Source organism: Tachypleus tridentatus, chromosome 6 (assembly GCF_004210375.1).
Source record: "Tachypleus tridentatus isolate NWPU-2018 chromosome 6, ASM421037v1, whole genome shotgun sequence".
Classification (NCBI taxonomy): Eukaryota; Metazoa; Arthropoda; class Merostomata; order Xiphosura; family Limulidae; genus Tachypleus; species Tachypleus tridentatus.
In genome coordinates this window covers 120,215,413-120,239,655 of record NC_134830.1, presented here as the reverse complement: position 1 = coordinate 120,239,655, position 24,243 = coordinate 120,215,413, and the positions used below count along the sequence as shown (strand labels likewise).

The following is a 24,243-nucleotide window of genomic DNA, read 5'->3' as shown; positions in this document are numbered from 1 at the left end:
AATATTTTATATGAACCTCTTACACATTAGTTGTGGATGAAATAAATTTATTCTTCACAATAACAATTTTATTTTGCTCTTTTGCAGGATGGTACAGAGGGAGAAAAAGAGAACCATGAAGTTCGCTATTTGAAGAATTTGGCGTGAACCCACTGACCACTCAAGCAATTGCTACTTCTGCATAGTGGACCCTTCTAAACGTCGGGGTAGCAAGAATGCATTTGCTATCATGTATCTGTACCTTCCATCATCGATCACTCCAGTGTCACACTGCCCTGAGCTCCCTGTATCTACTCTGACAGAGAGAAAGCAGCTATTCTCAGAAGAGAGCAGCAAAACAGAAGAGGAGGTAGACGTTGAAGAGGTGCAGCTGGTGAGATAAATCCATACTACACCAACCAAAGAGACCTCAATGACTTAATCAGAGATCTTCATCTAATAAAGTCGAATGCCGAGACTGTATCTGGGGGCTGATACGTGAAAGTGATTGGCATTACAGTCGCAAATCTCGAAAAACTACTCACTTCTAAACATTTTTGTATAATAGTATAAATACATGTAAACCTTATTCATACGTTGTTTTATTCAGATCTTATGTGAATGAAAATGTGCAAATTTCCCCGTTTTTACATAGAAGATAGGTTAATTTCTAAATTTCATTATCCAGGTCACAAAAGCAAAGTTTGAAGGGAATAATGGCCATTTTTTATACTTTTACGAAATAAGCAATTAAAAAATAATACATACTATCCAGGAACAAAATTTGTGTTATATAGTGTTATAAAGTAGACAAGTTTTTATAGTAAAGAATGTTTTGGTATTTAAATCAACATTGAAAATCTAACAACGTATCTGAATTATAGAATTGATTGTAGTTACTTATTCATGTATCTCAGAACAGCTTTGTAAAAATGTTAATACCCATACCAGCCGTCCTGTGATATATTTTTATTTGAAGTCAGTTTCTTGTCTTATAAATATTAATCAGCATCAATTTTAAAAATTATTTAGGTATGGTTAAACAAAAACAATAGAAAGATGAATCAATATACAAAACTGTGTAATATTTAATGTAAAATACTTACATAAACTAAGAAACATATGAGGAAGAACTATCAAAGATATTTTAGAGACAAGTTTGGGTGTTTTTAACAGTAGAATTGTTTGATTTTATTAATAAAGTTTCTCCGATGTTCTTTTCAGTTAGTATCAGGATGGTGTTTTAGTCCTGTGATGTTCTGTTCAGAAAAACTGTATTTATTTTTAGTCATGTTTTCATGGAATTGGGAAGGTGTTTTTTGTTTGTTGTTCTTTCGACCTTACTTTGAAGTTACGTTCTGTTTCACTTATGTAAAAGGGTGAGCAATTATTACAATGTATTTTTGTACTGTTTTATGTTTTTTCAACGTGCGTTTAATTTCTATTTCACGAATGTAAAACGAATCTAGGTGTTATATTCAGGTTATATATATGCCAGTCTTTTCAAAATCTCTGATAGACAGGGGCGTAGATCCTGAGGGGATGGGAAATACATCCCCCTTTCATTTTAGGTGGGGGTATGGTGCATACAATCATCCCCCCTTCAGTTTGGTCTGTTGAATTGTTTTATTGCATCACAGGCCTACAAATTGTCTTTGTTCTTGTGATTCCCGTGTTCTTACCAATCGAGTTACATAATTAGGCCAAGATGTAGGCTTTTTCAGTAGCCGAAATGTACATCTTTAACATAGGCATGCTTCTAAGCTTTTTCAATCTGAGCGATAGTTTGTAAGTATGAGTCAGTAGGCCTAAGTATACATGCAAGGCCTGCAAGCACTATCACATAATCTACCTACGTCTTGTACATAGTGTAAGATTAAGTAAAATTTTCATCACAACAGACTGAACATAGCATGAAATTCGAAAATATTACTCCCAAGCGTAAACTCCTGTGATCCAGATCTGGCAGGCCATTTGTAGCTTGTATTAGCATCAATCTTATGTGTATATTGTGCGGTTTTCCTCCGCCGTTTGTTCTTATGCATGTCTAGCCGGTTTTACTGTCGAACGCCTTACTCTCCTTAGCTGCCGAAGTCGCTGACCATAGTGTACGTTTAGTGTACAGTTAACAACAGGTTCGGGCCGCTCGGATTCAGACACGCTCTACCTCGCCCCCTCCGCTCCATTTAGTCTGAGCCTCGATTTTACAACAGGGCTCATTAGATGTGTTTGTGGCCATGAAATTTTAAATTATCACCGCCCTCTAATAAAGTGCTGGTGCTTTATGGTAAAAGAACAATATATTCTCTTATCATAGATAGTAAAAATATTGTATTTGCTTGTATAATTAGAACACAAAAGGAGCGATTTCAACGGCCTGAAGCCTCTACTCGAATTGTATTGCTAGTTTTTGTTTAGGTTTTTATCTAATAGACGTGCTTATAAACATTATATCACAACGTGTTTGCCTTTTGATGAGCTTTAACAGGAATATAATATATTTGTGATTGTTTAAGTATTTTTCGAGAAACTTGCAATCACTTGTGTTATAGCTAGCACACATTATTGTCCCAGTGATGCCCAGGCGGTCAGTCGGCTCGGTACTCACTGTGAGGTTCGCGCGTTCGACTTAAATGCATTGTACAGTTCAGTCCTACCTACATTCTGTTCTATCTTCGTTCGTTGTACGTTAGAGTTTTTTCAATAAAGACTGTATTTTAACCTGTTGAGTCATCTGGGAAACAGATTGCAATTATGACAAGCAAGCGTCTGAAACTTTCCGATATTAGACATTCTGCAAGCCAGTTACTAGTACTACAAGTGACAATGCAGATGCAGATAATCCAACAACCTCAAGCAAAGGAATAGAAACTTGCCATACAGAGGAAATACCATGTTCATCAGAGGACGAGTCTGATAATGCTTGTGCAACTATTGCACATCATGAACCACCAAATAGTTGTGAAACAAGTTTCTGCTGTAATGAAAAATCTGACACTCCACAAATACAGTGTGGAGAGCCATATCATCCAGATGCATAACTAATACCACGACAGAAAGCAAAATCTCAAAATATCAACTTCCGCTAACATGAGTGGTGCGTGCAGTGGATGCCAGGCAAAAATAAAAGAGAAGGAACCGTTAGCTTTGTTTTTTCACTGCGGAGCACACAAAGCTAATTTAATAATACAACATGCAGTTGAAGCTTGTGAATGTGTTCGAGATTCTATCCAGTGGGTACATGAACTTGGTGTCTTGCTTCAGAGGTCAGGCAAATACAAGACAATCTTTAAAAATATTGTATCGTCAGACAGCCACAATGGTCCAGCTAAATACATCCGCCCACTGTGTCCAACACGCTGGTTGTGCCGCCTATCTGCAATTACATGTGCTCATGATCACTACAGTGACATTGTTGATTCTTTGTCTGAATTAGCAAATGAAAAATCAAATGTAGTAGTGAAAGCACAAGGTCTACTGGACAGATTTGACAAAGAAAAGACAGTTTTAGGATTGTTGATGGCTCAGCATCCATTAGCTGCATTAGAGGAACTGTACCGTGCATACCAAGCAAAATCAGCGACAGTATCTGGCATGACTGAAGCATCTGCAATGACAGTTCAGCAACTGCGGGTATTGCGAACAGAGGAAAATTACAATAAGATATTTGATGAAGCTGAGAAAAAGGTAACTTCCTTATATCTGGTGCTTATTGAACTACCACGCATTCGCAGACCCCCCAGAAGGATCACAGGTGATGGCTCAGCACACCATTCTGCAACAGCTAGAGATTACTACAGAAGCCAATATTTTGAATTTGTGGACACAGTTATAGAACATCTGACCACTAGATTCAATGCAGACAACAATGACTTCAGGCAATATCTAGCACTTGAGAACGTGATCACATCTGGCAGGATTGACAACTCGGTTATAAACTTCTACCCAGAAATCTCTGCACAACGGCTCGAGTTTCAGTTGCCAATGTTCAAAGGAACAACAAAAGCAGTATCTCTGAAAGGTGCGAAGGATGCTTAGTGTAAAATGCATGAAACAAGCCAGCAGATGTTTAGTGAAGAGTTTCTTCTCATGAAAATTTTGCTTGTATGTCCAGACGCAGCTTTTCCTCATTAAGACGGTTGAAGACGTGGTTAAGGTCAACTATGTCTTAGTGCCGCCTCAACCATGTGGCAGTTTGTTACACTCACAAAGATGAGGTCGACAAGATAAATATAGAAGAGCTCATGAAAGAATTCATAAACAGATCATCACAAAGAAGGTCTACGTTTGGGAACATGTAGACTAGAGGACTAAATGAATCTTACTTTAATGAAAAGTATGAATAATTATGTGCTACATTGTATTGATGTGTAATTTTCAAGAGTTCGCAAAGACATTATAATTATTTTTATAAAACAACATGAACAGCTTTTCAGTAGATATAAACCTATCAAGGGTAATTACTAATTTTATTAATATTTGAAAACATAATTCATGCAATGAAAGTTATTAGTAACCTTGTCAAGTATAATGGTCATCTTTTATACTGTGCGGTGTGCAGGAATAAATTCACGTGGCAGTTAATTTGTGACACATTTGTCTTTATTCTATTAACATTTTGAAAACTGTTCACAACATCTCACTTACACAAACCTACATGGAAACCTTGAAGTATCGTGGCAACAAGATTACTCTGTGACTGCATGTTTACAGCTTTCAGGTTCACGTAATCAGAGATTACCAATTTGCAAATTGAACAGTCCACATAAGTGGTTGCAAAAATCATTCCCCCATCGGGTGTAAAAAATCTACACCCCTGCTAATAGAAGTACATTAATATTTTCTAGACGCAAGTAACTTGTTTTTCTTTATGTTGGAAAAAATTTTTCGTAAATATCAGGCAGGTAGCAGCACCATCCATGTAAGGAGGCTTGAATTGATCCTCGAAATGATATTCTAAACATCTCCCAAGTAGGTAATCAGAGCGTTAGTGTGTTTAAATTTATAATAATTTTTATGTAATAACTGAGTCAGAGGTTCTGAGAATGTTTTTAAATATCATATAATAAAGTTTAAATATCTATATATGTAAAAACGATTCGTTTGGGTTCAGAAAATATTTTACGTAGAGGAGAGCGAACAACGTTTCAACCTTCTTCGGTCATCGTCAGGTTCACAAAGAAAGAGGTAACTGGCCGGAAGCTGACCACATGTTTGAAAGGGGTTGTGTAACTGAGTGTCGGAATGTAGAGGGCGGTATTAGATGTTTGAATATATAATTTTATTTATTTTATTATATCAATATAGGTATAAAGGCGTTCCTTTATATTGGTTTATTTTGGGTTTAAGTTGTTGCATAAGTAAGGCTTCTTTAATTTTGCGTTTGTTTATGTTTGTTTCTTTATTTAATATTTGAGTGTTTTCTATGGTTATGTTGCGTTTATTAGACTTGCAGTGTTCGAAAACGTGTGAAGGTGACTTTTTATGTTCTTTGAATCTGGTTTGCATTTTTCTACTTGTTTCTCCAATATAGAAGTCGTGGCAGTTATCACATTTTATTTTATAAATAATGCTGGTGTGGTGTTTGTCAGTGTAGTTTTTACCTCAATTTTGTGCCTGGTTTTTGAATAAATTTGGTATTAACTGGAACATCATATTTCGAAGACGGTCTAAACGTTGTTCGCTCATCTACGTAAAATATTTTCTCAACCCAAACGAGCCGTTTTTACATATATATTGCTCTACAAGTGGGTTTTCTCGACATCACTGATTAAATATCTAGTTCTTGTATTCTGATTAATATTTATTACGTAATAACCGAAAAACCAAAACATTGGTCTCAACCAAATTCATTGAGGTGACACAGTTTCAAAGAGAGTATTCGCTTATATAAGTATTAATAATAAATAGTAGTGATTAGAAAATAATTCCCTTCTAAACGATATCTCTATAACTGTTTGAAGCTAGCTTTTTTACAGAAATTTAGTGTTACTTCAAAAAGCTTGAATACAAGATAAAAGAAAACAATACATAAACAATAAATATTACAGTTGGAACCCTATTGTATTTAGAAATTTGTTGTAAATACAATTTTCTTTTGTTTATTGAAACACTATGTTAAATAAAACAAGTCAAATTAGGGACGGATAGCGCAGATAGCCCTCGAGTAGCTTTGCGCGAAATTCAAAACAAACATTCTACCCTTTTGTGAAAAGTTTCCTTTACTTGTTTAAATACTTTTCATTTTAAACATTATAATTTTAAACTCATTGAAACTGTAAAATATTTGCTTTTTAACCGCCCATTGGTACGACAGCGGTAAATGTACGGATTTACAATGCTAAAACCGGAAATTCGATTCCTGTCAAAAAACACAGCAGACAACCTAATGTGGCTTTACTGTGAAAAAACAGAAACTCGCCCAGAGAATAAGAAATAAACGATTATTCTAAATATTTCAAAACACAGTGGTTAAAAACGAAGAATAATAAACCCACTAATAAAAACAACTTTATTATTAGTTTGTCCAGAAATAAGTGTCGGAATTCTCACGATGACATTTAGAAACTGAATATTGAGTAACTTATCGTTGGTTGGTTTAATCCAAAGTTTATCGCTTACAAGATGTCTTAATTGTCTGCTGTTTCAACTCTACTCAGAATACGTTTTGCAGCCTCCAATGGACAAGAAGGACTTTCATCTGATTCTCCTCTACGACTTCAAACTTGGACGAAAAACTACAGAAACTACACGGAAAATCAACCATGCATTCGGCTGTGGATCTGTTACTGAACGTACAGTTCAGCGTTGGTTACAAAGGTTTTGACATGGAGATGAAAGTTTTGAAGACCACGAAGATCGTGGAAGGAAGCTATTCTTAGATGAAAACACATTAAGGGAAGCAATTGAAACAGACCCTCACACAACAGTAAGTGAGCTTGCAGAAAAGCTACACACAAGCTAATCAAGCAGTGCCAACCACCTTAGTGCGATTAGAAAGTTAGATAAGCGGGTTTTGCATGAGCTGACTGAAGATCGGCGTTATAACACCTGTCAAGGTCGATGCTCCAAAAATTGAACGAATTGGGAATCGAGGTTCCGCCTCATCCACCTTATTTCCCAGGCCTTTCCCCTAGTTTTATTTTTTCAAGCACTTTGACAACTTTTTGAACAATAGATGTTTTCAAAATCAGGCAGCTGCAAGGGCTTTCAGGGAGTTCATTGACCAGAAAAACTCTGATTTCTACAGTAGGGGCATAAACAGCATTGTTACACATTGACAAAAATGTGTTGAAGCTAATGGTGCTTACTTTGATTAAAGTCTGTTTTACAATACTGGTTTATACTTTTCCAGACTTTGCAGTTCAAAAACGACATTTATTTGAGAACAATCTAATATTCAGATTTCCTGGAAATTGATTTTTAGTGTTCTAACTTCAAAATGTATTTTACTTCCTATTATTTTGCTAAGTTCCCTAGGTATCTTTCCACAGAATGACGATGCCCTTTTGAATGGCTCTTATCGATAAAAGTACGTTACGATATTTTCTGACGCACTGTACATGGCGCGTGACATATTTTTATTTGTTTGTTGTTTCGCCTCCTGCGTTTGGAAGACCATTAAATACTTTTAACGTTTTATCGTCTCCAATAGCTAGACTCTTCAAAGAGGTTATTATTTATTATGTAACTCAGTTGACCATATGTAAAGTTGACATCTTAGACCATGTGTAATTCTATTGTTTCTTTCTATTAGAACACTTGGAGCAAAGAACTAAACAAATCCAAGGTAAAATAATTCATTAGTGGTTTGCTTTGAATTTCGCGCAAAACTACACAAGGGCTATTTGCGCAAGCCATCTCTAATTTAGCAGTGAAAGACTACAGGGAGGGCAGCTAGTCATCACCAACCACCATCAACTCTTGGGCTATTCTTTTCACCAACGAATAGTAGGACTGATTATTACTTTATAACGCCCCTACCGCTGAACGAGCAAGCATGTTTGGTGAGACGGGGATTCGAAATTCATTACTAAGATGAATTTCAAAACTGATAGCTTGGTCAGGTGGTTAGAGCTCTTAACTTGCAATCTGAGGGTCGTGGGTTTGAATCCCGTCCCACCAAACATGCTCACCCTTTCAACCATGAGGACCGTTTAATATGACGGTCAATCTCACGATTCTATGGTTAAGGAATAGCACAAGAACTGACGATGTGTGGTGATGACAATATGCATTACCTCTGATATTTCACTGTCCCATTATGTACGGCTAGAGCAGTTAGCTCTAATGTATACTTGCGCGAAATTCAAACCGATAGTGATAGTACTTTTATGTATGATTTCTATATCATTAGTGACTGAATAAATTATAGTCACTGACAAATAAGTAGCTTGATGTATGTATAAATAGTTTGAGAAGCATGTTTAAAACTAATGGTTTATGTTTCATGATAAGTTTGAGTAAGGCCGCCATGGCCGGCGGGTTTAAGGCATTCAATTCATAATCTAAGAGTCGCGGGTTCGAATCATAAAGAATATCAGTCCACTTATTTTGTGAAAATCTACTAAAATTTTTATTTTATTTAACATAATAAAATTACGCAGCCTTTAAATTTAGCAAAAGAACATTTTTCAAAAAGAGGTAAATGGAAATATCATAATTACATTTTCAACAATGAACTGAAAGTTTGGTAACGAAAAATTGTATATATTTCATATTTCTAGAATATTATATTTATTCGTGGTATGTGGAACATCCACACCTCGTATGTCATATATAAAATACTGTTTATTATGGGTAGTATTAATTAATTTATTTTCTGAGTTAATAGTTCATGACTTTTTAGTATTTTTTTCTAATAATAATAATGTTAAAAATAAACCGTTGTTGGAAGTTGTATTTGTAAGTTACTGGTGTAGAGGTTATCAAACGTCATGTGCAATCCATTGATATCGAGGATATAGAGATTTCTAGAAGGTCCTAAGTAACAGGTATATAAATTGTGGCAAAAAGACAGACAGAGAGCGGGAAGAGATCCAAGAGTAGAATTGAGTGAAAAATAGTTTTGGTCAGAAAAAACCATAAAACATAAACTTAGCCATCAAATGAGTGGATTCCATAACAGTTGATATGTTAAAGTGAGATTAACAGTTTTCTGACATTTTACTAGAACAATTTGTCTCGTCAAAGGGTATTCTAAAATAATTGAACCTGCTTATGTGGACTTTGATAAATAGCAAACGATTATTTGAAAGTAGGCCACACACTTAACATGCAGTTTATAACATTACTACACCGGTGATTCCACCCACTTAACATATAACTTATAACATTACTACACCGGTCATTCCACCTATTTAACATACAGCTTATAACATTACTACGCAGGTGATTCAACCCATTTAACATACAGCTTATAACATTACTACGCAGGTGATTCAACCCATTTAACATACAGCTTATAACATTACTAAGCAGGTGATTCTACCCATTTAACATATAGCTAACAACATTACTATACCGGTGATTCCACCCATTTAACATCCAATATATAACATTACTATTAACAATATTAATATTACTACCATTACATTTGAGTTACGTTCCGTTTTTGTAGTATTTTACCACCCTTCCACAAATATTCTTATACAAAACATTCCATATGTTTTTTGTTTATTTAATTATGCAATAAAAATAATGTACCTTTTTATTAGAATTGTTTTCACTCTTTGCATAGACCACATTATGTGTGTCTATAACTTTACACCATACTGATTTGTCGTGTTATGTCTATTACTTTCTAAGTAGCCTACATATTTAATTTATTTTACTAATTTTGTGTTTTAGAATCCACAACGAAATAAGGTTTATATATTTGGTTTCAAGTTAACGATCAGAATGGGTTATCTGTACTACTTTATCGTTGAAATTCAAGCAATGTTACGTAATGAGATATTCATCTGCTGTGTTTTATTATCGGATTTTGTCCAAAGTTACACAAATGGTCAACTACGCTCACCGTCCCTAATTGTGAAATAATAAGTTAGGAGGGTGACAGTTAGATAATATCACACCCCCCAACTCTTGGGATATTTTTCTAACACCCATTAATGGGATTTGATCATAATTCTTATAACCCGACCGCAATACACAACGTTTTTTTATTACAGTAACAGGATGGGAACCACGGAACCTTAACTCCACTACCCAACATGCTAACACTATGCTGCATTCGGTTCTTTGCGCGATGTTCATCGCAAGGATCGAACCTTGAGTTACAATGTTATAAGTTCCCAGTTTTACCGCTGAGCCGGCCAGAGATAGGGAATAATGGACAATTTAACAAATAACTTAGTTAAATAATAATAACAAACACACGTCAACTGTATCACCGGATTTCCGTGACACGTGAAGTGAATGGTTAACTCACACAATTACAAATTGTGTTCTTAATCTATTAATTGAAATAACATCATACCGTTACAGAGAAATAAAACGAGTCCTACCGAAGGTTCAGCTGCTCCATTACCACTCCCTCTAGTCTTACACTGATAAATTAGGGACGGCTAGCACAGATAGACCTCGAGTAACTTTGTGCGAAATTCAAAAACAAACAAACAAATAATCCATTACTACTAGATGTTCTAAATAGTATTTCACTCGTGAGATAAGAACTTATTTTAGTCAATATTTTGATTTTTAAATCGTAAATTTAGTTCCTTTTTAAAATGTATTTTGGAACGGGTTTCACAATAACATCTCTCTTACTTCAGTGTCTAAAAATATGTTTGGTACCATTATCACTTGCAGTTACCTGGAAAAGAGAAACAAACAAACAGCGTTCAGATGATGTTTAACTACTATTTGTAATCAAGATTTTTGGAATACGTTTTCTAAAATACTGCCTGATGGGAGAATTTAGAAGGAGTGACAAGAAATACTTGTGTGCAATAGTCAGGGAAACACATGTACAAATCACCTCCAACACTCCCAGATATTGGTATTTCTCTGAAGAGCAACAGTTGCCACAAGTAAGAAAAGAAAATGGTACCACCACTTCGAAGAAGAGAGACTAGGGTGGCCTGCTCAGTTTGAAGTGCCTTTGTGAATAGTATTTGTCCGATACAACTAAGAAATCCCAATCCAAGAATAAGCCACTGATTAAGGCCACAAGAGATGGGAGAAAATTCTCCAAATACAAGTGTACCAATAGTAGAAACTGTGACACCTATCCATCCAAAATTAAACAAAATCACTGAATGATGAACACCTTTAGCTTTACGAATAACTATGTATAATAGAGAAGCAAATATTGTAGATCCTAAGGCCATTAAAATACCAAATATATGGTCTTTAGTTAAAACATCAATACGTTCTTCACCTCGGAGGAATTGGAGTGGTAACTTAGTCATTAATGTAATCCCAACAATAGTTAAAAGTAACAAAATACCTTCGAACCATCCACAAGGTTCCTTTAGAAAGATCCTTGCAAAAATGGTCACATAGATTGGAAAACTGAAGACGATTACTGAAACATCTGCGATGGGAAGGAAATGGTAAGTACAAAATGGGTTCCTTACCAGGAACTCCTGTTCCTGTGATAGCTCAGGGAAGTAACGCTCGACTTCCTTTTCTAGAGACTGAAGATGTTCGGTAATATCATCTTTGAGGAACTGATCCAGTTGGATCTGAGTTCTGCAGTTTGGAAACAAAGGCCCGAAGACTATCTTGAAAAAGGAGAACATGTGTTTCCCTTCCTTGAAGCTTCAAATTGAGCTTGTTCAGCTGGTCATAAATGTCGGCTAGGTACGCAACCCTTTTATTCCATGCTTCATCTTCGAAGTGAACTACAAGAACTTTCCTTTCTTGAGTCTCCAGGAATAGCTTTATTTCATCTTTCATTTCAAAGACACGATTAATAACGTTTCCTTTCGACAACCAACGTAAAAGAGAAGGACTTCGTGGTCAGCATTCATGTCTTTACATAGTTCTCTGAATAAGCGAGTGTTGAGTGCTTGAGTCTTCACATAATTTACAATTTTGATTACAGATTCAAGCACTTCCTGCAGAGAGGCAGGGAGAGTCTTACTGGCGAGAGCATATCGGTGAATCATGCAGTGGATGCCCTTTGCTTGAGGTGCTAGCTTCTTCACTCTCGACTGGAATCCTGATTTCGGTCCCAGCATAACCGGTGCCCCATCCGTACAAACCCCACACACGTTTTCCCATTGAAGATCTTCGTCTTGAAAAAAAGTTGAAACTTTTTCCATAACATCATCAGCTTTTGTTGTGGTTTCAAGTGCACTGCAGAATAATAATTCGTCTTTGATGTCACCTGAATTAATGTATTTCACGAAGACAAGCAACTGAGAACATGAACTTACATCTGTTGACTCGTCGAGCTGAAAGGAGAACAAAGGGAAACCCTTGATTTCAGTCAAAACCTGTTCCTTCACATCCACAGACATTTTAGAAATGCGCCTATGTATAGTATTATTTGACAGGGATACTTGCTGCATCTTCTTTGCACTGGCTTCTCCAAGAATAAGATTTACTGCTTTTATCATGCAGGGTTTAAGAAGTGTTTCTCCAATCGTTTGAGGCTTCTTTTGTTTTGCAATTTCGAATGCAATCTCATATAAAGCTTCCACTACGGCTGCACTCTGCTGCTGAAACGACCCACTTCTATCGATTCTTTGGCTTTTAAGACACCGTTCATGCCGTTTGAAAAAATCCAAACCCTTCTTTGCGTGTTCTGGATGTTTCGTCTCGAGATGACGCTTGAGTTTTGATGGTTTCATTGACTCTTCACTCAGGACAGCATGGCACAAAACACACTGTGGTTTCTCGATGCCGTCGTTGGCGAGCACAGTGGTGAAGCCAATGTTGAGGTAGCATTCTGAGTATCTGCGCCGTTTAGCCATGGACACAACTTACCTCTACTGCTTACTTATCTCCTTGTTAAAATAAAATAAAAATGTTGAATAATGAACGCTTTGGCAACTGTAGATCTTACACTGACTACTTGTGGGGGGTGCAGGTAGAGTAATGATGGGGTAAGTATTGGGAGGGAAGGGAGCGTGGCCAGTCGCGCGATTCGTCATCCACCAATCAACAACGGACATGTGACTCACGTGTCGACAGCGAGCACACACACACTCAATCACAGCTAAACAGACACACAAGCATACGTACATGCGCGTGCACTCACATACTCGCTACTCACTAGTACACACATACATACAGTTGCAGACACATATACATTCACACAGGCACATTCACTCACAGGCACGCATACATACACCCATAATATCACCTAATGACATTGAACTAACGTAGCACACGTTTTGCTTTGCACCGAAACAAAAAAAAATGTAAGAGCATGAAAATGTAATTGATGAAATAAAATTAATGTTATCCCAAGCTACTTCTAACAAGGCTACGCGACTCCCTTGCCGAGGCTTCGCGACTCCCCTGCCAAGGCTTCGCGATCCCCTGGGGGGTCGCGACCCACGGTTGGGAACCCCTGCATTAGGCATTCTCAAACAAAATGGTACTGTGTTGTGTGACACTGTTGAAAAATTACGTAATTCTAACATAAGTAAGTAAATCCAATATAGAAAATACAGACATTAAATTTTAAATTACGTTTACGGATTTGGTCTCTTCATTGTTGTGGATATAAAACAACAAATTTCAGGGAAGAGCGGTGAATAAAGTAAAAGAGAATACTAATAATATTAGAAAAAGGTTCGAACAACTGCGGGTAACATATCCAGTGAGGAGTGAATACAGTAACATATCCAGTGATGAGTGAATACAGTAACATATCCAGTGAGGAGTGAATACAGTAACATATCCAGTGAATGAGTAATACAGTAACTTATCCGAAATTCTAATAAATATATAATGAAACCTTTCATAGTGCAGAGCCGTAATCATCAGACTTACGAAAACCAATCCTTTCCGTTAGCGTCACGTGGTACATATATAACTTCCTTCTCACGCAAACATCTACATGTCTTCATATCTAGATGGATGTTCCTAAAACGTTCATAGAAATTAATTTTCAGCTATAATAGAATCTTCCGAAGATAATTATTTATCAGTACAACTTGAGGTATTTGAATAGCTTTACCTATGTATTAATTGGCAATATGATTACTGTATCAATTTACCTAACCCTTTACTTTTAGTTACTAAGAGAGTAAGAATCAGTTTAACATAAATGATGACGTATGAACTATAAAAATCTGTAACCGTGACGCTAACTGTAGACTAAGGAAATGATTACTAGTTCGCTCCATTTTCAGAAACTATTTCATTACACAAACACAACATTAACAAGTATTAATGACAGTAAGGTACAAGTGTAAGTGTCTTTACATTATAATTTTTAGATATTTTTTTGTAAAAATTATACAACAAATATGATTATCTTCTATCCTACTAGTCTCTATCATAAAACTTTCTTGTTCTCAGTATTAAGGTAGAAAGATATACGTGTCTTACTCTCCCTTTGTCATTTTTATACTTCCTATAATTAGATGCATAAATACACTAATCCACAAGATACAGATAAATATAATTTTTCCTCACAAGTTGAAATTAATAATTTTATGTGGATAAATACTGAGCCATTAACGATATTTTACAGGTATATATTTGTGACATAATCTCGTTACTTATATTACAATTGTTAAGAGTTTGCAATACCACTGCAGTATAAAGTCTACCAAAAAGACCAGATAAAGAGCCCTCAAGATGATGTCTTTCAGAGCAAACCCTGTTCAAAAGAGGAAGAAAGCTGTTTAGAAAACACGTCCTGTAATATAAAACTAGAGTTTGAGATGGACGATAAAGGAGTCTCCTCTTAGAAATCAAATAGTGCATTCCAAAAGAATAGGAAATCCAGACTTTTCAAAGGAGTGATATTTACTTTATCTTCTGATACGTTTTTTTTTTAATACTGTTATTGTCAGATACTTACAGAATATACATCCAGGTCAAAAGACCCTATTCTGTTTCATTGGAATCTTTATCTTTAGTTTACCGTTAGGAATATACTCTAAAAAAGAACCATTTGGTCCAAGTAATATCAGACTTATGGTGTTTTTACGTGGAATATTTGGATCATTTGGTTTGTTTATGAGGTTTTATGCTTACCATTTCCTTCCCATCGCAGATGTTTCAGTAATCGTCTTCAGTTTTCCAATCTATGTGACCATTTTTGCAAGGATATTTCTAAAGGAACCTTGTGGATGGTTCGAAGGTATTTTGTTACTTTTTACTATTGTTGGGATTACATTAATGAGTAAGTTACCACTCCAGTTGCTCCAAAGTGAAGAACATATTGATGTTTTAACTAAATACCGTATATTTGGTGTTTTTATGGCCTTAGAATCTACAATATTTGCCTCTTTAGTATATATAATTATTCGAAACGCTAAAGTGATTTCAGTGATTCAGTGATTTTATTCAATTTTGGATGGATAGGTGTCACAGTTTCTACTATTGGTACACTTGTGTTTGGAGAATTTTCTCCCATCTCTTGTGGCCTTAATCAGTGGCTTATTATTGGATTGGGGTTTCTCAGTTGTATGGACAAATACTATTCACAAAGGCACTTCAAACTGAGCAGGCCACAGTAGTCTCTCTTCTTCGAAGTGGTGGTACCATTTTCTTTTCTTACTTGTGGCAATTGCTGCTCTTCATAGAAATCCCAGATGTCTGGAGTATTGGAGATGTTTCTGTGATTTGTACATGTGTTTTCCTGACTATTTCACACAAGTATTTCTTGTCACTCCCCCTAGATTCTCCCACCAGGCAGTATTTTAGAAGTCGTGCTCCAAAACCTTGACCCAAGGAACTATAACTTCTCCTAAGCCTTTTTATTTTTTGATCTACCCTATAAGCTTTGCAAATTATAATCATCCTATACATAGTTTTATACATTGAAATAACAGACAGTTATAACTAAAATAAATTTATATTTTGTGTAATGGAGAGCCGAAATATGAACATCGCTAGGCTTTATGTGATAGTCATTTCACGAACGAAATGGTATTTGTAACGTCAGCTGATAATGTCCCACTGACCGTGATGCACAGCCAATAACACTGACCAACCTATGAAGAAAACAGATTTTGGTTTTGAATAGCATCTTGATGTTCATGTCTTAGCAAAATTCTTATTTCTAAACACTTATAACTCTACTGTTTTACATAGATATTTAAATTATGATGATAACGTTTCAATATTCTCTCTTGGTTTTGATTGTTTCATTATCTGAAGATATTGATGTTACAAGAGTATATTATAGTTATTTACATACAGTTGTAACTTTTTAAAAAGAAAATAACAGTGATTAAAGATCTGTTGGTTACAGATACGACGCTATTACTTGTTAAAAAATATCAGATGTTGAGTAACGTATTTCTGTTATGTGACTTGTTGATACAGTTATTAATAATGATTACTTTATATATATTTATATCTTCACTCATTTTTTTCCTTTTCTTTAAATTAGTTTACTTTAAACAATTTTTACATCATTTATGTAAAACGTTCTTAAGAGATTTAAATGATTTTCTAGTTAATATGAGAACATTTGTTCCTAACGTCAGTAAATTACAGTAATATTAACAGTGAAAACATGTTCAAATGGAGAAGTGGAAACATGTTAAATATCCCAGTAATTATCTTCACTAAAGTAATCAAACAACCTAACTAACAAACCATCTTCAGGATCGTTTGTGTCTATCTGATGGAAAAGAACTTCACAAACCATGATCTGAATCTCAGTTTATCTATCAATAAACTTCACAAACCATGTTCTGAATGGCATTTTATATATCAATAAACTTTACAAACCATGTTCTGAATGTCAGTTTATATATCAATAAACTTCACAAACCATGTTCTGAATGTCAGTTTATATATCAATAAACTTCACAAACTATGTTCTGAATGACAGTTTATCTATCAATAAAGTTCGTAAACCACTTTCTGAGGGTCGATTTATCTATCAAAAAACTTCAAAACCATGTTCTGAATGTCAGTTTATATATCAATAAACTTCACAAACCATGTTCTGAATGTCAGTTTATATATCAATAAACTTCACAAACCATGTTCTGAATGTCAGTTTATCTATCAATAAAGTTCGTAAACCACTTTTTGCGTGTCGATTTATCTATCAAAAAACTTCACAAACAATTTTCTGAGTGTCGGTTTATCTATCAATAAACTTCACAAACCATGCTCTGAGTGTCTGCTTATCTATTAATAAATTTCACAAACCATGTTCTGAGTAGAGTATCGGCTTATCTAACAATAAACTTCTCAGTTTCAAATTAAAGCAACGATTGTATAAATTTATTATGAAACTATTATCTCACTTATTTCTTCCCTAGATAATTTCCACCACTACTGTTTCTTTAATAATTTTAAACTTTACTGAAATAGTGTCATAAATATGTCCTCAGATAAGTGTTAAATTATTTAGAAACATTAAGTTGAATAACTATAAACAACAATTATAAAGTAATAACATTGATAACAAAACTTCTAGAACTCTTACAATAAATATAAATAGAATGTTCACATTGTTATTTAAAACAGATGCTTTAAATGTTAAGCCATAACAAAAAGTCATCGAAGAAAGTCTGACAGTTAAAACTGGGCGTCTCTGAAAATGATTCGCTCCAAAATATGTATTTTTTTATGAAATAAAAATTATTTTTTGGATATCTGAATGTTTTTAAGAAGTTTTAGAAAATTCGGCGTCATGTAAATCAAATACAAAATGCAATCGAAGCAGATGGAAGAACATTTAACAGCCTGTATATGTATTTTATTATTTGTTAATTTCTAGTTTATTTTTATTTCAGCTAGCAAGACATTATTCAATTTTACATTGATTAAAACCACAACTTTCCATTGGTTTGTGACTTTTCAGGTTCCTTGCTCAAAAATTGAGGTCCGGCATGGCCAGGTGGGTTAAGGCGTTCGACTTGTAATCTGAGGGTCGCGGATTCGAATCTCCGTCGTACCAAACATGCTCGCCCTTTAAGCCGTCTGGGCATTATAATGTTTCGATCAATCCCACTATTCGTTGGTAAAAGAGCAACCCAAGAGTTGGCGGTGGGTGGTGATGACTAGCTGCCCTCCCTCTAGTCTTACACTGCTAAATTAGGGACGGCTAGCGCAGATAGCCCTTGAGTAGCTTTGCGCGAAATTCAAAAACAAATGCAGAGATGCCAACTATTTCAAATGACTGAGCGTAATGATTGTAGACAGAGTCCTTTATCATTTGCGGCTACTAGGCCTGACCAATGTCTCTAAGCTGTTTATTATTATATTATTATTATTATTAAATATTACTGCTATAGATTGCTCATTTATGACTGTGTTTTGTGTATTTAATAAATAAATTTTTAAAACTTCTTTTGAAATTCTTTTTCATATTCTGAATTCTTACTCATAAGTGTCATTATCTGCATCGTTTTTGTCTTTGCCTCAGCCTTTTGTTGGTGAGATATTGATTTTGTATGTCTGGAACAATCGTTTATCTCGCCATGCGCCAAAGAAAAATCGATGTGACAAACTGTTCAAAACGCATGATGTCACTGACTTTGATGCAATGAGTATATTTTGCACTATACTCTTTCCTAAATTTTTGATTCACAGTTTTAGTCCTTTTAGATTTGCCAGAAACAAGACAATCTGGTGAACGAAGCCTCTTTTTTTCCAACTTGTGAACGATCGCATTGGTATTTCTATGCCGCTTAGAAAACGAGAAATACCCATCTAAGCGAGATGCAGACAAGCACTGATGATGTAACTATAGATTCCCTCACGTACCTAGTATGGGTACCGCACCGCACTCAAACTATTGGTAGACGTCGGATATACAAATATTTTTTATTATTTCAAGCACAAATATGATTATCGCAAGTAGCCATTTGGACTATGTCTTTTATTTATTATCAAAATTTATTTGTATCTAACTAGAAATTTTCCTTTCACCCCTTTCAAGCCCTGGGGGGAACAATTTATCACTTTATTGTATAGGCCTATATAATATATAATAATTTGGGAGTTGCAACAAGTCGTTATATTTGTCTGTATGAGCGTATAGTCGTAATGTATACACCAAAATCGTAATGATTACGCTCAAATTGTAATGGTTGGCATCTCTGCAAATGCTCAGAAATACCTGACGAAAGCAAATCACTTTTGGCTTTTGTTACAAAAGTTACCTCAAAGGTCGTGTAGAGAAGCTAACTAAATAAATACAGTTTTAATATGCATTTTCCAATCACAGTTCCAGATGTTTGTGTGGAGTCGGTAGAAAGACAATAGACACATCCAAACAGCAGAAAGTCTTGATTAAGTTGTTCTGGTCTTTAGAACCTTACCAGTTGACACAAGAATGAATATCGGTAAGTTCTCTCTTCCTGGATTAAGTGGACAATTTTGGAATGAGAAGAAATAAATTCAAAAACCTGACATTTTGAAAGCTTAATAAATAGAAGTTCCATGGAATTATCTTTTGTCAGTTTTGAAATTCAACGAAAACTTGACGCACACATTTTCTTTTGACTCTTAGTTTTCATTGTTTTGATAATAAATATATTAGAAATTGTTCTACTAGTACAGCTAATAGATATATTTTTCATCCCTACTATTAGCAAAACTACATTACTATTACTACAGAAAGAACTATAGATTATGTGAGAATTTAACGTTAACCCTAATTAAAGTTAGGCCTATGGTGTATATTTCAAAGCGTAATTAGTAAAATATTACTAATCTTTAAAGTTTAACACAAACGTTAGCTTACACAATAATTAATCATTCTGATAAAATTTTCTTATTTCAATTCATCAGTTTGCTCTAAATAAGAAAATTAACTGTTAAATTATTTAATGTGTACTGAAAGCTTCACATACTTGCCAATCGACCCTAACGTTGTTCTTGTGGTCAACCAGACCTGAAGACAGAAGGTAAGAATTCTTTCTAAATACGCACCCCAACAAGACGAACCATCTCAAATTGTGGCGCGGAAAATTTCGTTTAATTTATTACCGGAATCGAGCAATGATAAATAACATTTGCTTGCCAGATGCTGCTCAGCTTTCGTGGATTATAAAACAACAAAAACAGTTATAGATCAGAAAAGTTTCACATTGACATCTTCAATTCGCTCGAATAAAGTATAAAGCCTTCGTCAAGTATAAAAAAAAAAAAAAAAAAACTTTTCCATACACAAAAAAAATGCCGTCGCTGCTCCGTGGTATTCTCAACACTAGTTTGAGTTTGGCTGTGGTTCGGCAAATATCAAAATGTATAATTTTACTAGAATTGTTTAACCTGAGGTTTACTGATAAAGAATAAATTGATTTATTTAATATTATACGTATTTGTCGTTATGTATTGCATTATTATTGAATGTGACCAAATATATATTACAGTATAGATTTCTTTCTGACCTTCGTCCCAAATCGCTCAAACTTGAAGCTCCGCTTTGCTTATGGTGCTGCCATCTTGTGGTTAGGATTGAAAAGATTAGTTTTGTGGAAATTAAAATCGACACAACTTGAAACTATTTCTGAATATTTATTTTTAATATTGGACATACACGCACGCACACACATATATATATTACCATAATTACCTCTTTAGGGTGGTGAATCATTATAAAAGTGATGACCAACTAGTTATCAGCACCTGCCGCCAACTTCTGTTTTACTGAGACGTCTGAGTCAGGCGAACCTGTTTAGCTTTTGTTAAATACTGGAAAACAAACAAATAAAAGCATATTATGAATCCTCTCAAAAACATATTTCGAATCAAATATCATTCAAATACTTCAAAAATATCAAAACTAAAAGTTATAGGTGTCATTGTAGGTAAAATCCAATAATAATTGTATTTATTTGAGATGAGGTTTATTTAATTATCAAATTAAATATAAGGGATTTTGCTCATTGTCTTCTCACAACGGAAATATTTTCACAACTTCACTAAAATAATTCAAAATATCTTGTGTCTGATAATCTAAAATTCCATATATCTTCTCTTAAAGTTAAGTTTATTTACATTTAAATAAATTATTTAATAAGGACATTTTATCCTCCCTCCCAACAGCTAAACAATAAACTTTGTATCTTATAGCGCTAAAATCTGATGTTCGATCCCTGCAGTCGACAAAGAACATCTATCACACTGCGCGACTTTTTGGTTAACAACGAACAAGTCATTTTATGCCAATGTTTTCAATACTTTAATGTCTATATCGAAAATACACTCACCCAAGAAAAACATACTTCTTGGGTTAGTTGGTTCTGAAATTACTGCTGTTCTATGACCTTCTGACTAAAGTATCTTATACACCTCATGCTAACGTAATAAGTGCACCAGTTTAATTAATTAAAACACATTTGGATTAAATCACTTCAGTAATAATTCCAAGAAATGTAGCTTACTTACGAAAAATGAAATTTTAATATAATACTGTAAAATCGTTTTAGAAAGTATAAATTACACATAAATGAGGGTATGCTGATTGCTGGAATGTCGGCGTAAATTTGGTGAGTCTTTATATATATTTTATATGATGTATGCACACATCACTAAAGTATATGATGAACAGATAAATTATATCTTCATGCTCTATTAGTTTAGAATTTATATACAGGAATAACCTAAATCTTATAAAATCGTCAAATCTTGTCATATAAGGATTACGGCCGAGAGTGTCGTTAACCGCGAAGATACTCAACTGATAAAACAATGTATTCTAATTTTTATAAATAAAGATGTAAGAAAAGTATATGTAATTAGCTATACACGACAGGTTAAATTCTTGTTTCTCTCTAAATACGTAGCATTATTATATACCTCGCTCGTCTGTGAAAAAGTTATATTCTATTTATTACCGACTGTCAAAGTTTCCCAAATTATTTGTAGAAATTGCAGAGTTCATTTTTGACTGCATACTTTGTGTAATAAACTGTTATTAAGTTGTTTGAAAATTAAACAGTTTCAATTATTTATTTTGTTTCATTAAAACCTCGCGTATTTCGAAATTTGACTTAAATAATCTACTTAATTCTATACTTAGAGTATCAACTTTTCATTCTCAAACTAGAGATAATTAATTATCTTTAGATTTCTATATGACTGTAAACTTTTGAAGTACATACCTCATCTTATCATATATTGTATACATCTTTATTTTGCCTTCATTATTATACACAAACCTTTAACATGCACGTGATTGGTGTTTTGAAGTGTCTTCTACTCACACAATAATCGTGTATTTATAAAGCAATTTCAAGAATGTACATCACTAGCGCTACTAAATTATTGTAAATTATTTAGCCAGACAAGTTGTTTAAAATACTAAAAATTGAATACAAATTTCAATCTATCGTTCGATTTGCTACACGGCATTGAGTTTTACATTTTATGGAATTCCATCTCTCTAAACTACCCTACAACCGACAGTTACCCTTTTTCTTTAAATTTTGTACATGTACAGGGCAATATGACTAGTGTATCGCGAAGTTTTAGCTTCCTCTTCTGTTCATTTTGTCAGTTTAACAGAGGGTAAAACAAATAACTGTAGTTTCCTCTTAATTACGATACTATTGTTTAGAATCTGCAGCTCGATTTGGAGCAATTTTCTTTTTAATTATCAGAAGGTATTGATATTTGTTTTTAACCAGTTCTTTAGATATTTTCTCCATTTTCTACGTGTTCTTCAGGAGGTAAGTTATATGCTTGCATTTCTTTTTCATTTTATCGTGTTAGCAGTTATCTCACACATTCAGAAAACCTTTCATATTGTAGTGTGTATGAATGTGTTGCGGTTTTTTTCACATCTGTAACTTCTGGCAATATCTTCTTTGTTACAAAATATTCCAAGTGCTAAAGTTGCCACACTTTTGACGAGGTTTGCAGAGTAGTAAGGTTTTCAGTGTTATATTACTTAATCTTCATCTGTCAGTATTTTGCCAGTTTTATTGCTGCGTAAACTATATCTCTAATATTGTAATTTGTTTGTTGGCTAGAGGATGGATCTTGTTAAGCTAGGCCTATTTATTTTCCTCAGGTAATTTACGAGAACGTTATCATACGTGACAGGTAGTTATTGCAACTGATACCTTCCAAAACGTACATCCAATATACAGTTTACATTTATTTCTTCATGTTTACAGATTCTCACATCACATACTGCTTTTAGATGGCATTAAAATATATTACTTTTAAATAACTGACTTGCAAACTTTGCTCCATCGGATGCTACACAATCGCAAAGAAATAACAGGATCTAGTTTAATTTCCAAAAAGTTGCATCCAATCAAATATTTTGCATAGTGTAGAATTTTTTAATTCATAAAGTAATCTAACAGATACCTCGATATTTCATTTGTGTTCCGACTATTTCCGATCGTTACCTCGCAAATGGATTGCAGTGTAATAGTGCGCTGAATAATTCTATAAATCAATTAAATGTCAATTTGTGTCAGTTTTATAATATTTGCCAACAAGATTGATACACAGTTTTCTTTCTCAAAATAACTATAATTTAATATTCAAACAACAATACAATTTATAATAACGATTATTACAAACAATAATTTATACATAACAATTTCAAAATCTTACAGTCAAAATGGAGTCTGCTATCTGATCGGGAGCATCCTTGATATCCTATCGAGGGTTCACCTCCCCACCAGTGGCACAGCAGCATGTCTGTGGACTTGGTTTCGATACCCGTGGTGATTGGAAAAGCACAGATTGCCTATTGTGTAGCTTTGTATTCAACTACAAACGAATGTCTGATATTAATCTGACGAAATTAAACAATTTGTAACGTTCGAAATCTATACATATTCCTCATCAATATCTAATTGTTTGTTTTTGTTTTTGAAATTCGCACAAAGCTACTCGAGGGCTATCTGTGCTAGCCGTCCCTAATTTAGTAGTGTAAGACTAGAGGGAAGGCAGCTAGTCATCACCACCCACCGCCAACTCTTGGACTACTCTTTTACCAACGAAAAGTGGAATTGACCGTCACATTATAACGCCCCCACGGCTGGGAGGGCGAGCATGTTTAGCGCGACTCGGATGCGAACCCGCGACCCTCAGAATACGAGCGCATGCCTTATCGCGCTCGGCCATGCCAGGCCCATCAATATCTATAGTTTCCGATTAATAACCGTTAATCACAGTTATAGCTTCCGAGGT

At 34.6% G+C, this 24,243-nt stretch overlaps 1 long non-coding RNA gene across 5 annotated transcripts in view; it reads right to left on the bottom strand.

The window, feature by feature from the left end:
* The window catches only part of LOC143253457 (uncharacterized), a 52,740-nt gene extending 32,363 nt beyond the window's left edge, over positions 1 to 20,377 (bottom strand). For 2 of the 5 annotated variants that reach the window (XR_013029637.1, XR_013029638.1), the window contains exons 1-3: positions 19,938 to 20,377; positions 15,148 to 16,109; positions 13,933 to 14,025 (exon numbers count right to left, since the gene is read on the bottom strand). This is a non-coding gene — a long non-coding RNA (uncharacterized LOC143253457). Of the gene's footprint in view, positions 1 to 13,897; positions 14,026 to 15,147; positions 16,110 to 19,937 lie in introns of all 5 variants that reach the window. The other 3 variants (XR_013029639.1, XR_013029641.1, XR_013029640.1) reach the window with 2 other exon arrangements.
* Between the last annotated feature and the right edge of the window lie 3,866 nt (positions 20,378 to 24,243).